Source organism: Oxyura jamaicensis, chromosome 7 (assembly GCF_011077185.1).
Source record: "Oxyura jamaicensis isolate SHBP4307 breed ruddy duck chromosome 7, BPBGC_Ojam_1.0, whole genome shotgun sequence".
NCBI classification, from domain to species: domain Eukaryota; kingdom Metazoa; phylum Chordata; class Aves; order Anseriformes; family Anatidae; genus Oxyura; species Oxyura jamaicensis.
This window is the reverse complement of record NC_048899.1, coordinates 11,455,951-11,471,873: the sequence shown is the minus strand read 5'-3', so window position 1 is coordinate 11,471,873 and position 15,923 is coordinate 11,455,951. Positions and strand designations below refer to the sequence as shown.

The window sequence follows — 15,923 nt, the reverse complement described above, 5'->3', positions numbered from 1 at the left end:
AGAAGAAAAAATAAAATTAAATTAAAAAAAAAAATGAGGAATAACATTTTACTTCACCCTTTGTTGTTTAGTCTCTCCTTTGGTTTGTCTGCAAATATTTGGAAAAGTCTCTCTTGGATATTTTTGAAAATTCACATGGTTTATATGGTAATGTGGTTCCATTTTACAGAAGTGTGCTGCTGCTGCTAGTTGGAGCTAGTCTGGCATGCTTCTTCATGTTTTATTTATAACCACAGTACATAAGTGAAGCGCTCCAAAATACCATCTGCACTTTGTTAGGGGTTTGGAAGTCTAGCTTTCAGATGAGGCCCCTGGCTCCCACTCTAGCCCACGGGCTGGCTGCTTGCTCTCCAGGGGACCCGGGCTGCATCCTATGCCAGGGCAGCAGAAGCTGTTTGTGGCACTGTTCTGCTGAAAGGTGGGTCGGTCGGAGTGTAGCAGTGCCCAAAGTCACACAAGTGTTTGTGAAACAGTCTGTAATGTCTGTCACAATAATGCAGTTCTCTACAGAATTGCCAAATTCTTTAACGTCATTAAAGCAACAGGTGCTGCCTTGGTGGGATGTATTAGCTGAAATACTTCAACTGCATTTTCACACGGGCCATGAATCACTTCCTAAAAACATCTTTCTTTCACAGGAGTCTCTGTGTAACAGCATGTAAACACTTTAGTATAAAAATTATTCCCCTAAAGCAGTTGATTCCCCTAAAGCAATTCAGGCCAATTACCTGCTTTGTAATTATGAGATCTTGACACAAGTGGAAAGTCAAACCTCTGAAAAAAATTTGCAGTTAATTTACATGAGAGAAAAGGTATAAAAAAATGTACATTCCGTGTGCATTTGGATGTAGTACAGAGTGCCTGTGATTTGACTGATCTTATTAGTCTCCCTTTTTGGGGAAGACCTGAGGATTTGCAATTCATTCTTGTTGCAATTCATTCTTGTTGCAATTCATTCTTGTTGCAATTCATACAGCTCAAAACTTATCCCATCATTCTGTTTTGCAAGTAGCTGTCAGAGCCTACAATGTTGTTGAAATGTCCCTCCCAAAAAATTAAATTTGCCCAATACAATATGAATCTGCAGATTTGCAGATATTTGGTGACAAGCTTGCATTAATTTTGTTTGAGCCACTTCTCTGTTTCCTGCATGAGAAACCCGTATATAGCATCAGCCACACCAGTGTCATACCCAGCACCAAGCAAACCTTCCTTAGGGTATACTTTCCAATTCTTAATTATTTAAATACAATACATGGAAGTGTACATTCTTAAGTAGTATTCAAAATGCATACATGTATATTTAATTTACATTAATATTTTATCTTCAAGGACAACCTTTGCAAAGCATGCAAATGGTCATTCTGATTTGCAGGAAGTCTAGCCAGCATTACAGAAGGCCAGCTCAGTCTAGCTGGGAGCTCCTGACCAAGCTCAGAAATTTTGTATTCCTAGGGTGGGAGCAGGTAAGCAGGTACGGGCTGCCCAGGAGGAATGTAGAGACATTGTTCCACTGTGCAGAGAAAGAGTTAGGAAAGTGAAAGCTCAGCCAGAGCTGAAACTAAAAAGGGATGTGAAGGGGAACAAGAACGATTTCCATAAATGTACTGGCAGCAAAAGAAAGACTATGGATAATGTGGACCAATGTTTAGTGGGTCAGGGAACATAATGACAAGGAACATGGAAAATGCCAGAGTACTCCATGCCTTTTTTGCCCTTGTTTTTTACTGGGAGGATCTGCCCTCAGTTCTCTCAGCCTGCTGAGCCTAGTGATGGAGTCTGTGGGAGTAAAACACTTCCTACAGCAAAGGAAGATTAAAGGAGCAGTTAAGCATACTGGACATACACAGAAAGTTTAACATCTTTGTTAACAGCTCAGACAACAGGACAGGGGGCACACACTGCAAGTTTGTGTAGAATACTAAATTGTGGGGAGTACTCAATATGCAGGCAAGCAGGGATGATATTCTAAAGGATCTCAATGGGCTGATGAAGTGGGCTGACAGGGAATTCATGAGGTTCAGTGAAGGCAAGTGCAAAGTCCTGCAAATGGAACAAAATAACCCCACCTAACCATACAGCTGGGCAATGACTGCAGAGAAAGCAGTGATTCAGAGAAAAGAAAAGAAAAAAAAAAAAAAAAATGGAGCACCCGGTAGATGGGAAGCTGAAAATGAGACAGTAGTTGTTTTTGTGACAAATAAGGCCAAGACCATAGTGTACTGTAATAGCAAGGGTATAGCCAGGAAGTCAAGGACAGTGGTTATTACCAGTATATCTAGGGCATTTTCTCGACTTTGGGGCTTTCTGGCACAAAAAGGATACTGACACACTGGAGCAAGTCCAGCAGAGGCCACCAAGGTGGCCCCTGGAGCATATGATGTATGAGGAGAGGCTGAGGGGAGTAAGATTATTCAGCCTTAAGGAAAGAAGGGGGGGTTGTAATTGCTGTATACAATGATTAGAGGCTGATCAGGGCTGTATAAAAGACAGACTCCTCTTGGAGCCAAACAGTGATGTGACGAGGAGATAATGCAAGTTGCAACATGGGAAATTTTGATTTGATATTAGAAAAAAATAATTGTGAGGATAATTAAACACTGGAACAGAGGGCCAGGGAGGTAAAGTCTACATCCCTGGAGACTATCAAAACTTGTCTGGATGAGACCCTGAGCAGTCCCATCTAGTTGGACCTGTTTGGAGCGGGAGGCTAAACCAAGTGACAACTCAGAGATTCCTCCCAACATAAACTATTGTATGATTCGGTGATACTGCAACAAATTCCTTACTAAATATTGACAGAATCAGTCAATATTACTCTGTTAGAGTCATTTACAAGGTGTTTTGTTAAAGATCTATCTGTCTCCATACTATAGATTAATGATGTTTTCATTATCAGACTGTGTCTTACCCAGAAAGTAGCTATTTCTAAAAACAGTGTATATTTTAAAATAAGAATGGCAAAAGATACAGGCCAAGATCAGAGTCTATTTTTTATGTTTGTTTCACCAAAGATAGAGAGGATGAATTGGGTCTAAAATGTTTTTCTGGTGAAAGCAGAATAAGACTCTCCACAGTGAGGTCAATCCCATCCACACTGCAAACATAAGCAGAATTCCAGACTTCATCTTAAAGTAACTATTTGATAAAGTCTGGGTATTGTAGGTTGACTTGTTGTTTTGTATGAGCTTTAAATTGTGTCAGAGATCTCCTCCTTCATGCATTTGTACCATATCCCTGTAGAGACATGACAGTGTTGATCCATCACGTTTGCATGTTGCAAAAGATCCTGTTTACTAGTGGCTAGGTATTTCATTAGCACAGTCCTGTATTTCTGTCTGCAGGAGGTGACATACTTCCCCAGGGCTGTAGGTTTCAGCCAGGAAATAGAAGTCTATTCCGAATATTAGTTAGGAGTTAGGTCTCATCTACCTGTCGGGGTAAAAACCTGCTACTTCTGGGAGCAAAGCAGGAGTCCAGTTTCACTACAATAATACTGAAGAAACACAGTTGTCTCTTGCTTTGAGCTGAAGACAGCTGATCATATGTATCAAACTGCTGAGTATGAAATTCTCCCTACTATTTATTATGTCCCAATAGTGGGATATAATAGGATTTGATGAAGAGAGAAGCCTGTGACAGAAAACACATCATTACACTTAAATAAAGTGTTTTTCCCCCTTAATTTTAATGTAGCTTTTGCAATTTTCATAAGCAATAAAATACAAAAGATCACTTGGGTACTAAAATAAATTTAACATTTTTATAATATGGCTGTTACTAAATAACTATCTTTAACAGTTACTAGATTTTCTAATAAAATAATATTATTTTTTAACAAAGGGAAAGTTTAGAACTTCTCTTATCTAGACTTTTATATTGTGTTAGAAATGGCCAATTGGAACATAATATTTCTTCAAGTTTTCCCATGCAATCGAGTCTTTTGATTTTCATCCAAACATAGAAAGGTCATACAAAAGACCTGATCTAGACAAAAGACCTGACAGTAGTGTGGATGGAGAGAATGTGAGATCTGTGCCAATTGTTCTAGTTCTTGTAGATTTTCCAGGTAGAAGAGACTGTTTCTTATTTGGAAATGTGTGGCTATAGCTAAAGGGTTCCATAGTTTTTCCTTTCCAGAGTGCTCCAGAAACACCATAACAAGTTCCCTTGCTCATTCCAGGCTTCATTTAAGAAGGATTACTCACGTAAAGGAGGACCAATCTTGGCCACAATTGTTGCGTGCTTGTCTGCAGAAAGCCTGGTCAAGTAACCTTGAAGATCAAAACTGTTTTAAGAGGTGTATATTTAGGTTGTTTTCTGGAATTGGTCTGTATGAATAATTGATTCTGTTTTTGTTTTGGTGTGTTTGTTTGTTTTTTTAATGTGTAAAATTCCCTATGGATGAGATGAAGCGATAGAATTCTACCGAAAATAATATGTAAACCAAATATATGTCATAACTTATTGAATGCAAATTTTCCTGGGGCCTCCTATTCAAAATTATCATGGAATATCTGTATGACTCCTGCAACAGCAAGAGCTACAGCTTAATTTGGTATTGGCCAGAAGGCATTTCATCTCCTCTTTATTAAAGCTGCTGTGTTTCAGTTTTGTGTACATCTAGTGGAATGAAGATATAAATGGAACAATTTGGTTACCTCCTCCAACTCATTTTCATTTTCTGGATCTTTTTCCTGATGTGTCTTTGTTATAGTGATCCAGTGGGCAGGTTGAATGGGGTAATGGGAAGATGATATGGTTTTGAATAACAACTCAGCATCATGCTGAATTGGATTAAAACAACATACACATTCTTGTAGATGAGTCACTGTGTGAACTGTCAACAGACTGTGAGATACATGGGGTGTATTGCCTTGGATAAGGATAGCTGCAGTATAGGGTTTTCATGCCAGTGAAATACTCAGTATTCACCACAGTGGGATGGATACAGGACACTCATTCTCAGAAACATGTATTTTTGTTGTTACATACCAAAGCTGTTCAACATAATGCAATCTTTTCACAAAAAGAAAGGGGAAAATGTTAGAGATGCATCCATGGCAGTGATCCCCATGGCCTGAAAAAACAGACCCTACTGGAAGAGTCCCAAAATAGAGGAAGAAAACATTATTTTCCACTGTTGCAATTCATGGGAAAGTAAAAGCACTTTTTTCTTTGTTTTCTTTGTATTTTGGGGTCAGTAATAAGCACGGGATATGTCATGTATTTAGTAAGTTGGTGCCCAGTAAGGAAAGACATGGGTTTTTAGTGGTTGCTCTGATGCACTAATTACTAATTGCAAGACTGTAGACATCTTGTATATTTTTCCTTCAGGATACACCTTCAGGATAACCCAGCATTTACAAAGTAGTTAGTTAGATACTGTTTTCATGGACAAAAGCATGTACTCCAGCTGTGGACTCCCTCAGACCTGGGAGCAGTCTGCATTTTTGCAGCTGAACTGTCGATCAGGCCAAGAGATAGCCCCGTATTTTAATTGCTTTCAGCGGTTCTTAATACTGAAGTCAGTCCCTGCTCTCTTGGTGAGCAAGCACAGAGATCTGCTTGTGCAGCCTCTGCAGGCATACAGGCGCCTCAGCCACCTGTATTCCCTCAAAATGCTTGCTGCCTTTTGCTCACAGCCTTTGCATGGGAAGATGCAGCCTGGTGATTGAAGAATGGAGCCGTGCATCTCCCTTCATGTGGGAGCCGCGTTCCTGCTCCCTGCGCAGCTTCCGTCAGCCTGCCTCCTTGCTATGCCCTTTGTGCTGCCTCCTTGCTCCCTCCCCTTCCTCTCCTCTGGCTCTGCTAGCAGCAATGCAAAACTGATCTGGCTCCGGAGCTCTGAAATAGCAGCAAGGGATGGGGACGCTAGTCAGTTTGATTTCTGCTGCTGGGCTGACAGGGACACAAAATGGAGGGGTGTGATGGAGAAGGAGAACACAGAAAGTGGAGGAGGAGGACTAACATGTCAGGAATGAAAGGATGGAGAAAAATCAGACAGCAAACGAAAGGGAAGTAGCTGTTAGAGGTGGGGAGAGAGAACAGCAGTAGTGGAAAGAAATCAAAGCAGGAATAAAATTTACTCCTATGCTAATCGCACAGGAGATGGAGGGTAAAATTCAACAGGAAATGCTGTGTGTGGCTTTGTGGCAAGAGTAAAGAGAGTAATTAAAAGAGATTTCTTATCAAACAGGAAGAGGAAAACTGACCTGCTCAAAACAATCTAGGGAAAATTAGGAAGTACAGCGATTTTGCACAGAGTTCAAGTTTTCCCTATAGATCTGTCAGCAAGGGTTACTTCATACTTGGCAACATCAGCACTATTAGACCTGAGAGTTCAGATCACAACTCTAGTCCTCCTCATATAATGAAATTTTCTTTAAAATAGTACAGTGTGGGTTTCTTTTGGTTTCTTTTGTATTTGATATCTTATATATTTTTTTTGATATCTTATATATTTGAATCCTGTTTTTATGGGGTTAAAACTAGTTTAAAAAAAAAAAAAAAAAAAAAAAAGTGATCTTCAAGAAATCATGGCAGTTTCAGAAGTGAAGCTTTATAAATCCAGCACAGCTGGTGACAGAATTCTGTGAGCTGGTACTGCTGCAGTGTACTTCACTGGCCCGTGACAAACAGTGACCGGTTAGATGACACAGGTGAGAGGTTAGATGGAAAATCCTGTGGCCTGGAAGCATTTTATCCTCTACATATTTGAAGACACTGAAGTGGTCCCATTTCATGTTTAGTCTGATGTTGTGTCTTGCTGCAAGGGTGATTGACAGTACTAGAGGACTTAGCAGCCTCTCTCCCCAAGGAGCAGTGGCAGCGAGCCAAGGCTGAGAATGGGTACCACAGAAGAAAGACTGTGAGAGAGGTGAAGGGGTACAATTACAGGATGATCATGTTTTGGATGGACAGTGATACTGCTTTCACAATCCATCTTTAAAGTGCAGTAAGGGAGTGGCACCCATGCAGTGTTTTGATGCCAATGTGGTAATGCTGCCAAAGCATTCATCTGCAATTGTTACTGAGAGGTTGTGTGCAATCAAAATACAGAATGACTGTCAAGCTCTCCAAGGTCAAGTACCCTCAAACTAGAATATTTCTTTATCATCAGTATTAATATCACCTAATCCTAGAGATGTTCGTAGCATATCAAGCTGAACAGTTAAAATAACAAATAATCCATAAATTTTAAGATGGCCTTTAGCAACCCTTAGCAGTAAAACTTCAGCTGGACCTCTGTACTGGTAGCTATGTGTGTAAGGAGTCATGGCTGTAGCTACTAGCATTAATGCATACCCAGGAAACCACACACAAAACAAAAATCTTTAGACAGTTCGGACAGCTTTTTCTATTATATATGCAAAAGACCTAATCAATATAAAATGCTCTAATAAAAGGATCTCTTTTTCTTAATATTTGCACTGGATCATATGTCATAATAAAGCTAATTTCTTGACAAGACTGAAAGTGAATGGAGACACAAGTGTAAATAATGTCAGGAATTAAAGACCTTGAGAAACTTCTCTGCAGCCTCTGCTCCAAGTGAGGGGAGAATTTCTTTGAAATCTAGCAGCAAGCATGCTTAAAAAGTAAAATGCAGTGGAAACCCCACCCAAGCTGTATGTTCTCTCTATACACTTCCTCAGGAGAGGAGAATGAAGCAAAGATGATGGATGTTAGTCTCGTCAGTTAATGTGCTACTCAATGGAGTTTAGACGCTATGGGGATGAAGGCAGCTTAAGAGCTTCTGTGGACTATGAAAGAATAATTCTATCACTGCCAAAGTATGTAACACCTGCTCATGCAGGGGTTCTGACACCAGAAAGAAATCTTCAGCAAGGTCAAAAGAAAGAGCTTCACATTAGGGCTGCTCAGATATGATTATTAAACAATCATGATATCGCAATTAAATAGAAAATCACAATAAGAATTGAATATCATGATGAAAATTAGGTAGAAAATAAGCCTATTAATCTTCCTCAAATAAAGAAAGTAACAACCTGGCTGAGATCAAGCACCTTGTTAGAATAAACCAGCTTTAATTAGTTAATGGAAACCAACTTAAAATATGTTTTAATTTATATTTACTAAAATGTATGGGCTTGTGCCTATGCACTGAGTTCTGATGAGATAATACATGCCCAGTAGTAGCACAGTGAAAAAAAGGACCTGCCACCCCCATTCACTCCAAAAGGACCTGCTACCCCCATTCACTCCAAAAGGACCTGCTACCCCCATTCGCTCCAGTCACCAGCGGGGATACCTGAGCTTTGTCTTTCTCCTGTGCTCCTTCAAGAGATTCTGCTGGAAACACAGCAGGTGGGTTCTGAACCATTCAGATGAAGAAGGGGAAGAGGGAACTGAACCTAGACTTCCCACATCTCAGAAAAATTTTCTGACCCATGAATTGTGAAACAAAATGGAAACACCTATATATATATATTTAAGACCATATAAGCCTGCTTTCCTCAGTGTTTCCTAGTGTATGTGGCCACTGCTTGCCATGCTGACGCTAAAGATCCCATCCAGAGGTAGCTAGCCCTCGTTTGCTCTTTTAGACACCAAGGTCCTGCAGATGGGTTCTAGGTACCAGGTCAAGCCCTGTGAAAAGCCCCCACCCTTCTATGTGATGTGCTCCTTTGGTTCTAGCCCAGGTCCTCTGGGTGTTTAACATCCTCATTGCCAGTGCAAAGCTCTTGCATCAGTTTCAAATTACGCAGGAAGATGACCATTTCATTAAATGCTTTGGTGAGATTTATAGAGAGTCCTAAATGCACTTTGTGACTGATACTGGACACTAATTCCACTAGGTTTTGTGTTTAGAAGAGTTTACACTGTCATTACTTTGCTGGTCAAAGGTTATGCTTCCTGCTCTCCATCAAGGCAGCAGGCCTTTAAGTGTTTTCAGATATTAGTCAGATCACCTTTTTGCAAGAACTTTGCCAGAGAGAATGTGCCTGTGGCAGCAAAGTTATGGCTGTATTGGGAAGACATATGCAAGTCTTCCTAGTACGTGGGACTGACTAACTGTGCACTTTCATCTGAGAACTTGTGAGAGTGTTTTTATGTTGGTGTGCTTATGCAATTATCATTATCAACCATCATACTTGTAGCCCATATCACAAATTTTAGAAAATTGTGTAGCAATACTGTTAATAAAACCTAAAAAATAATCAAAACTATTTATTTATCACAGAAGTGTTTATACAATATAATACTGAATCCCTTCTGCTAATGGGATAAGAATGCAAGTCTGCAGGGGCAGGCAAAATCTAGCAAGAGACAAATTATCTTATTTAAATTTAACACTTCATGTTTAACAAGATTTTTTTTTTAAGTAGCCACATAATTATTCGTCTTTTCTACTTCTCCTAGTTCTTTTCTTATTATACATTTAATCCTCTAAGAATTAATTGTGACAGAAACCCAATATGTTTGAAATGCCGAAGAGATCCTCCATAGCTGAATTACAGTCCTTAGACACTCACGTCATCTTAGCTCATGTGTCTGGGGCAGTTTGAAATAATGCCTACTCTAAAGTCAGCCTGTGCGAGCTGAATAACACTCTCACTCATCAGTAAAGACCACCTCAAAAAAAAAAAACATAGCAGATTTCTGCAGTCATCTTTTTTGGTTCCCTCTCTGAGCTGATGCAGCATACTTTGTGCTGAGTTGTGAAGAATATTTCCTTCTCCTCTCATCACACTTTCTTACTGTGGTAATTAAGCCCCTTACCATAAATTACAAGGCATGACCAAATCTATCTTTATGCAGAGGTGGCAGTAGTGCTCCCTCTCAATGAACTTTTTTAAAGGTTGCTAAACAAACCTTTCAGAGCCCATCCACTCCACTAGCCACCTCACATTCTTCATCCCAGTTTTCATCTTTGTTTCTTCAGACAAACCCTCCAATCTTACATCATTCCCCCGGGGCAAACTTTGAAGGTCAACTAATTTAGCAGAGTGAAGTTTAATTTGCTGAAGGAGAGGATTATTAATTTGTTCTAGTTTCTTTTGTTGATTTTTCTGGTTTCCTATATACAAATCACAGATTCATATGCAAAAGGCCAGGGAATACTAGTTTCAAGTATCTGAAATGTATATGTTGAAACATAACACTAATTTTGTCTTTGGGGACTTTTTGCTTTTTCAAATTCTGTGTGTTTCGGCTGGTGTCAGTTTGTTAATCCAAGAAACTATTGCTGGCACGAGCAGATCATGGACATCAACTGTGAGGCTCATTTCTGATAAACCAGACAGCAGCTTTATGTATATATACACAAATGAACTCAAAACAGAGTTATATTTTAGAGAAAATATTTTGGTATTTATTCTATCAAACTTAAATCCTGCTAGGGATTTAACTGATGAGCAGCCAGCAAAGACCTTGAGTACCTTATCAACTTGTGCTTGTTACAGTCATTATACTTCCAGAGGTGTGATATGTACCACGGTTATAGACAAAAGAGTGTCCTAAAGAGCAGCCCCAGCTTTGCCTAGCATGTCTGTGGGCTCATTGTAGCAGAGTTCATTGCTAGAAGGGGTGCTTCAGTGGGTTACAGTGAATTTGGGTTAGAAAGTAGAGCTCAGCCCAATGTGTTCTGTAAGTTCTGTATTTTGCATAACCTCCAGCATTGTGAAAACATTTTTCCTCCCAGACCATTAGGTCTTCAAAGCAGAGACACAGCCTTTGCAGGTATTTACTTGAGGCCTCATATGGTACAGCCCTGGTGCTACTAGTCTTCATTTCCAAATTTACTCTGTCGCCTGAGAAAGCAGTATGGATCTGTGCAGAGTGAAAGGGAGTGTGACATGAAGGGCAGCAGTGCTGCCTGTGACCGTGAGCCCTGTGTGTGCTGCAGAGCAGCAGCAGCAGCAGTTCAGAGCTCAGCACGTGGGTGCTGTGGAGGAAGATGGACACTGAAGTTTTCCTGATAATGACACTTCCAGTTTCACACACTGGTTGATGCCTACCCAGTTGCATATACCTCCTCTGAATATGCTGGGAACCTCACATACACCGCTCAAATATTTTTTTTAATTCCAGTTTTCCCATTCATGTTCTTATACCAGCTTTTCCTGGTCCAGAAGCAACTGGCACAGAGCTCAGCAGTGCCTCGATCTCAGGGTAGCAGTCAGAGGAAGCATACTGTAGATTTGTCCTTCACCACTGCAGTTACTTTTATTATGATAATCCCTAAGGTTCCTAGGGTATTAACCACAGGAGAGCTGAAGATTCAGTATCTACGATGCTCTCTCTACCATCACTACAGAATTCGGCCAAACAATACCTAAGACATTGATGATGTCCATTTCTAAAAGTGTAGTGACAGTATTAATAATTAGTTTTATATATTTATAAGCCTAACTATATTGGTTGAGGGGAAGACATGACAACATTGCTTTGTTTCATCAGCGCAAGCAAGGGTTTTCATCTGCAAATAATAACGGCTGAAAGAAAAGCCAACAAGTCTCTTTTCAGGGAGAGGTAAGACTTCCAAATGTTCAGGTTCAGATGTGAACTTGTGTACATTTGATACTGAAGAATTCAAAAAAGAAAACCTGGTGTAAGGGAATAAATAAAATATGATGTAGCTGGTCCTGATTCCAGCTCAGAAATTCCATAGGAAGAAGACAACAAATGTTCTGCTGCAAGAGGAATATTTGGGGCTTACCGCAAATACCAAATGACATCAGTGTTTTCAGTGCTGTGTTGACAGAAGTGCCAGTTGCTCTGAGTTGTATTTGCACGCCTCATGCTCATCATGGTATATCCCTACACAGATGTTTTGCACAGCAGGAAAGGAGAAAAAAAAAAAAAAAAAAAAAAAAAAAAAAAAAAGGAATTTCTTAAGAGCAATCTTTCTGAGCTATGTTTTCAGAGTCACCAACTTGCAGTAAAACAGAAATGGTTTTGAAATGAAAAGTGAATATGGCTAAGATTTTTTTAGCTCAATACTCTGCCTGACTACTTGAGTTACATTTAATTCTGCCTTAATTTTGACACAGCAAAGCAGGTCAAGAAATTTCATGGTCTGAGTTGTACAGTTTGCTACTTTAGGAGCAGCATTAAAGCATAGATAACTGCAGCAAGTTTCTCCCTATCTGAAGACCATTTTCTGCCATTCATGTTTCCTGTTAGTTTGCAATCACCATATTTTATGATGATTTAAGTGACTTTAATCACTGATGGTTTCATAAAGTTGCCCACATCAGCTTGTAAGCAAACATTAAGATGAAGTTCATTTGTTTGTTGTTGGTTTGTTTTTTCCTTGATTTCTCCACTAGTCTGTATAAGCTCTTGTACAGTCCTTACCACACTATCTGAGAACCACCCAGAAGTGCGTCAAACAACATGACTAACATTTCACATGTGGTTTGGTCTTTCTTCAGCCCACTCCTTGGGGAGAAAATTGCATGTATAATGGAACATTTGCTTTGCCAGAGTTTTATTTTTTAATTGTAGCTTTTTCTCTCTTTTTTTAAGCCTGAGCTGTGTGTTTATTTGAAAATTGGAAAATTATGTCTTGTACTTTTAGCAGAAGTGGGTGATATTTGTGCTGATCCTAAGTTACTACAAGAGCTCATTCTTGGTTGACTCTTGAAGTTCTGAGTTCTTTAAACTCAAGCATTGTCCATTTAGTACTTCAAAGACAAGTCCTAATGTCTGAAATTTCACTGGTTATCCTCTAGGAGTTAGAATAGGCAACAGAGGATCAATTTGATGTGCTTACAATGCCTGGAGTTATTACAGATCTTTCCATACCATCCTTTCTGATAAATATGAAAGTATTGTGGGATATTCCTTTGGTTCTCAGTGTTGTTTCTGCATGGTATGTCAGGCTCCTATTCCATATTCTGCAACTACATTGTGAGCTTCTTTTGAAGCAATGTATTGATTTTAAAATTGCTCTCTTGACTTCTTCATCATTGTCCATTTTTATTTAATTGATTTTCTTTCTACATAAGCTTCTGGAGGCTCTGTGAAGTAAAAGTGGGGAAAAAAAGACAAACAGCAACCAACAGCTGGTTTCTTGCTTCTGATTAAAGGCCCCATTGAATTCCTCAAAGATAAGCTATTAGTGCTAATTTTCTAAATGCAACCATCTTTGGTTAATATTGTCTTTATCCCCTGTATCTAAACTCCAACTGGATCTCTGGAATCAATATTCTCTTGCGCTGTGTCTTTATGGTGTATCTTATGATGCTATGTGTTGTTAAAGCAGTTTATTGCTATCCTCATAGGGTTTGTTTATGCCAGGCAGAGCAGCTAATATGCACGTTTGTGTGTACAACACCCACACCCACTCTCACTCATACGTAGTCAGTAATAAAAGCACTTTGCTGCTAAATAAATTGAAAATAGTATTAATGCAATAAATGTCCAAGCAGGATTGATTCTGTGTATTTTATAGCATCTGCTATTGCTCTTTGTTTTCAAGCTGCTAATATCTTCAAGTCTGCATAATATTGTTATTTCCAGATGCAATACTGGAGTTTGTCTGAGAGTGCCAATATTGGCTTGTATTATTTAGATTTAAGCTTAGGCAGAGATTAACCACTCCGTGTGTGAACAATTTCTTATAGCCTGCATTTCTAAAGTACATCTTAGTTCTTACTTTTATTCATTTTCTATCAAATGCAGAAAACGTCTATCTTCTGTTCCCTGAATTTAGTAAAAACTACTGAAATTCAACATGAAAGATCAAATGTATGTATAGAGAGGACAGTGATAACTTCAAAATTATGAAGACAAATTAAACTAACTCTGTAGTAGGAGAAACACCTCTTTGTCCCCCTCTGATTTCTGTTACATTAGAGGAGAATGTTACATGGCATAATAACACGCTATTATTCTATGTTTACTCCTTCTATGTAGTTCATTTACAAACATAAGGCACAAGAAAGCAGTGATTAGAGTATATAGGTATGGAAAGACATGTTACCAGTTAATGTAATGAAGCAGCATAATTCATTCTTTGCTGTCTACATTATGTAGAGGGAAGCAAATGTACATTAATCATGCAGAAAGCAGGAAATTGAGATGTATGGAAGGGAAGAGTGATATGATACATGAACCCATCCCCCAGCCTCACATAGCTGGCAACAGGTCCATTTTTGAATAATGCATATTTTGACAGATATGTCATTTGACAGGCAGGGCTGACCAGAAGGGATGTAAGGAAGCAGCCACTTATTAGGAAGAGAAAGGAGGGAACAGAGCATGATTACATCTAATGCAAGTAATACTGACCCAGTTAGCATCTGCTAATGCAGAGGTGCTGGCTAACTGACAGCTTTCAGGCAGCAGCCGCCCATGGGGAATCGTCACGGGGCCCGGACGTTCCTGGTGTGTGATGCATCCTGCAGGGGCTGCTACCAAGGCTAATGCTGCTCAGCACAGTCCAGTCTCAGCTTCCTGACAGCCCTGCTCTGCACAATTCCTACACGAAGAGAAGGGGGACAGGAAGCTGACCTTGTACTGCTTTGTCCTGGGGCAAAATTCAGCCTCCAGGATGCTACCTGTGGGAAAAGCAAGGGTGCAGGCCCTGCAGCCTGCTGGGGAGGGGGCAGCCAAGGGGCAGAACTCCTGCAGAGGGTACAGAAGCGCAGAGCAGCTCCCAGCCCCTCCACTCATCATGCTTGATGTGTACCCATGCTGGGCCTGCCCACATGGCTCACAGAGGGAGACAAGCCCATTTGAAATCCGCTGTGCCAAGCAGAGCTGCACTTGCACATTTCTCCCAAAAACTCCTGCTCCCAGGGTGCGTGACCAGCTTGGTGCTTGCTGTGCTAAGACAAGCAAGACAAAAACCCGGAGTCTGCTCAGCTGGTCCCGACAGAGCTGTGTTTTGGCATCCTTCTTCTGTCACATTTTCCCCAAGGCAGAGCACCAGGGAAGGCCAGCAGGGCGGTATCTGGGGTGCCACTTCACTGCTGCACTGCAGGCTCCTCTGAGAAGGGCTGGCAGATCCCAGAGAGCCCTGGTGCTGCTTTGATGGGCCTGAGCCCTCCGCTCCTCCGAGACCTGCTGCAGAACCTCAAGCCCTTCAGCACACGCTGCTTGCCAAGGGAGATGAGCAGATCTTCACAAGGTCTCTATCCTGATAAAGTGTCTTTATAACCACCCCTGTGCTGTAGTGGGGCAGGCTGGTGGAGGTGGGACATGGGAGTAAAAATCAGGAGCTTTCCACTTACAGCACTGCTTCGTGGGCTCTGCTATTCTGTGCCGGCCATGGCAGAAGATGACAAAGGGGCCCAGTGCTTCTGCTTGATTAAATTTCAATTCACAAAAATACTGCATATGACATTTATATATTCTTTTATAAGCATACATACATTTATATATTATTTCAATTGAATAAGGTCATAAAAATGGTGAAGATTAAATAGAAAAATCACAGAAAAGAAAACTGCATCTGATGTTCACCAGCCTAGCATGCTCAATGTTGTTTTTTTTTATCTGCTTTCTATTTTTTCCACTAGTTGTCACTTAAGGAAAGTTAAAATATTTTTTCTTTATTATGGGTCTCAAAAAGAAGATCACTATTTATTTGATTGCAGTTTTATTTCCTTTTCCCCTCTCAGCTCTGTTTTTTATACCTGTCTTGATTTTAGATTTAGTTTGTGGGAATTTATTTTGCTTTTCTATTTCCCCAAATTCCAACATGCTTTATACTTAACAGAGATCAGATAGATCTTACCAAGGTAGAAGATATTTATCTTGCCTGGGTAGTCTTACACCCATACAAATAGAAAGTAATAAAAATAAATCCATATGGAGAAAAATGATGCTTATGGAATTGTAGGCATAAGCATTGGGTAAGTCTAAACCCTTGCATTGGATTTAGGTAACATATTTTTACATTTCCTTTATTATGAATTATTGGAGGGCTGTTAGCTGAGAGCTCT

At 40.0% G+C, this 15,923-nt stretch overlaps 1 long non-coding RNA gene across 2 annotated transcripts in view; it reads right to left on the bottom strand.

Annotated features, from left to right (window-relative positions):
• The window catches only part of LOC118169678, a 114,048-nt gene that overhangs the window by 79,618 nt on the left and 18,507 nt on the right, over positions 1-15,923 (bottom strand). For both annotated transcript variants that reach the window (XR_004752228.1, XR_004752227.1), the window contains one exon: positions 11,687-11,787. This is a non-coding gene — a long non-coding RNA (uncharacterized LOC118169678). The remainder of the gene's footprint in view (positions 1-11,686; positions 11,788-15,923) is intronic.